Here is a 3236-nt window from a genome sequence, read left to right on the forward strand (position 1 = left end):
TAGGTATGTGGAGGGGAAATGTTTATTGTAGATAGGAGAGAGAGCATAGCCAGAGGCAGAGACATCTTCGAGAGTTCAGAGTGGGCATGACCCTGAGCTGGGCCATGTGAGAAGAGGGGAGAGGAGAGAGCCAGGAGACCAGGAGGCCGAAAGGGAAGAAGCATAAAATATAAAATGCACCATGTAGCCAAATGACTGGATAATATAGGGAAGAGCCTCTGGGGGAATGACAGCCCAGCCCCTGGGCTGGAGAGTTCAGGGTAGGGAGTGGAGTTTGCCGGCCATATCCTGTAATAAGTCCGGATTGAGGGATGCTGGGAGAACATGGTGGCCAGATTCGTATTGAGACCTAACACCTGGAACATCCCGTTGTTTTAGATGTGCGTTACCTCATTGCCAACCAGAAAAAAAAAAAAACCTCTGTCCTCATGTAGCTTTCTGAGGTCGGAACTCCACTGAGCTCCTAGATTGTCAGTGAGCAGAGGGAAGACTGGGTTTCTGAGAGGCGGGACTTGAAGTAGCATGTGGCCTGCCTCCCGCAAGATGCGTAGTCAATGACAAGCAGCAACCACTTCTGCCGAGACATGCAGACCTCTCACAGCTCTAGCATTTAGCTGGTATTTGATATTAGCTCTCCTCACAGTGTGGCCTGCATGAAGTGTGCGCTGCTGCACCCCCTTTTACACACAAGGAGAGGGAGTGATGGGGTGTCGTGGTGATGGTGACTTCACATCTGCAGAGGAATTCTGCACGGAGAGGTGTCTCCCCCTTCTCCAGTTCTGCCCTGGGCTCTGGCTGTGCATCACTTCCTGTCTGCTCCTCATGGCAGAGGGAGTTTCCTGTTCCACCTTCCTTGGTGACAGTTGTCCTTAGTGGCGCTCAGGTATTAGCAAGGCCTTCTGCCCCTACTTTAAGGTTTCTGAGAGAACCCAAGCAGAGCTGGAGTGTGGGCTGGAAGCCTTTCCCACAGGGTCCTCAAGTCACCCCAGGTCCATGGGGTCTCTGAAGCTTTCTTCTTTCTTGTGAGTCAGAGGTTAATGGGTGAGGAGTGTTGCCTGTGTCTGGGACTCCTAGGGAGGCCTCAGGGTCATAGCCCACACTTAGTTGGACTACTGTTCAAGTGGAGATGAGTCTTTCCCATGGTGTGCTGGCTAGTTTTAAGTCAACATGAGAGAAGTTAGAGTTATCTGAAAAGGGGGGACCTCAATTGAGAAAATGCCTCCATAAGATCAGGCTGTAGGCAAGCCTGTAAGGCATTTTCTTAATTAGTGATTGATGGGGGAGGGCCCAGGCCATTGTGGATGGGGCTAGCCATAGGCTGGTGGTCCTGTTCTACAAGAACAGGCTGAGCAAGCCATGAGGAGCAAGCCAGTAAGCAGCACTCCTCCATGACCTCTATATCAGCTCCTGCCTCCAGGTTCCTGCCCTGTTTGAGTTCCTGCTTTGAATTCCTTCAATGTTGAACAGGCATGTGGAAGTGTCAGCCAAAGAAACCCTCTTTTCCTCAAGCTGCTTTTGGTCATGGTGTTCTACCACAGCAGTAGAAACCCTAACTAGAACAATCGGGATGGTGACGGCAAGTCTTCTTCAGCTGGATTTCCTCCTTGAATTTCCTGTTCCAACTTCCTATCTTTATTTCCTGCCTCAACTTCTTGGATGGATTTCCCATTTCTCAAATTCCTGTGCTGGGTCTCCTCAAAGCAGTCTCTCTTCCTAGTTTAAGAAGCTTGGATGCCAGGCAACCTCAATCTCAGATAGGCTCAAAATAAATTATGATTTTGCAGATTATCTGGTATTTTATAGTTTTTTGGGGGGTGGTGGTGGTGAAAAAAAATCTTCCTTATGTTATACCGCTTCCTCCCAAGGTTCAGGGATCATTGCGAAGGAGGAGGAGGAGGAGGAAAGACTGTAAGAGCCCACAGCAGTGGACGACTACAAGCAACCAATGCTTCCTGACACCCAACGCAGCAGGCTGCAGCAGGCCGTGACTGCATGGATGAGACTCCTAAGATCAAGGCAGACAGGTCCCAGCGTGGAGGTGGAGAGGAGGTCCTGAGACTCCACCCCTAGCTGAGGAATGGCTACCAGAAGAGGGAGAGTCCATTTTCTTCAGGGATTTGAGCTCCCAAAGGCTGCCCATGCTCTAGTAGATGGCCCCACACTCATGTGCGTACAGGGAGCACTAAGTGGACTCTGTGGGTTTAAAAAAAAACAAGAGAAAGAACACAGGAAATAGGGAGGGCATAGCAATGGCGAGGCAGAGGAAGAACTGGAAGGGAGGAGTGGGAGGTGGACTTAAAACACGTTCTACAAAGGTGCGAGTGAAATGGCTCGGTGGCTGAAGGCATTTTCTGCCAAGCTCATGTCCTGGGTTCAATCCCCAAGACCCACATTGTGGAAGATGAGAACTAACTCCTGCAAGTTGCCCTCTGACCTTCACGTGCATGCTGCGGCAGACCTACACATCCCCAAACTCCCACACTGGGGTGGGGATAAATACGTAGGTATTAAAAAAAAAATAAGGTGGCTACTGACCTGGCTGGGGAGAGGCCATGATCAAGAATATGGGTTTCCCAAGGTGTGGCTTATCCAACGTACTCTCCGGATGTGTCAAACCCCGTCAGTATGGGAAACTGGACTGCATAATGTGTGGTAGTTGGGGGATTGTGTTTGTGCTCTCTCCTAAAAAAATAAGGGGGAGAGTGAATGAGGAAAGCCCTTCATGTAGACCTCTGCCTACACACACACACACACACACACACACACACACACACACACACACACACACCACGCAACTTGGTAGTTACGTGAAAAAGATTCTTCCTTAGAAAGAGGTAAATCCAATGTATATCTGTTCAACAATGTTTATTGGTTGTAAGAAAAAGTAAAATAAAAGTTGGCAGTTCATTAACAAGCTCTGGAAACAGGCTGAATGGAGTGGGTCTGGTGGCCGACTCTGGCCCATAGGCAGCGAGCGTGGATTGCTCCATGCCTGTGGCTCGTCTGTCTTTCTGGCTGACTGGAAGCCCCTTTGGTGGGTGGTCAGCCCTTTTCCCAGGTGTGCACTGTGCATGGCACAGAGAGCCAGGATGGAGAAAAGGGTGCTTTAGTCAACTGGCACACTTGGGCCTCTGTGACCCACCCAAGATAACCTGTGCGAGACAGCTCTGCCCTCTAGGGAAAAGAAGGCTGAGGGGATGGTCAGAGATATTGTCTGATGTTTTGTGGTAGGGGAA

General features: G+C 50.0%; 1 non-coding gene across 1 annotated transcript; it reads left to right on the forward strand.

The window, feature by feature from the left end:
- The first annotated feature begins 2527 nt into the window (after nt 1–2527).
- On the forward strand, nt 2528–2685 carry LOC114692248. Its single transcript, XR_003734376.1, has one exon. It is a non-coding gene; the product is annotated as a U1 spliceosomal RNA (small nuclear RNA).
- Nucleotides 2686–3236: the final 551 nt, after the last annotated feature.

The sequence above is a fragment of the Peromyscus leucopus genome, chromosome 1 (assembly GCF_004664715.2).
Source record: "Peromyscus leucopus breed LL Stock chromosome 1, UCI_PerLeu_2.1, whole genome shotgun sequence".
In the NCBI taxonomy this organism is placed as follows: domain Eukaryota; kingdom Metazoa; phylum Chordata; class Mammalia; order Rodentia; family Cricetidae; genus Peromyscus; species Peromyscus leucopus.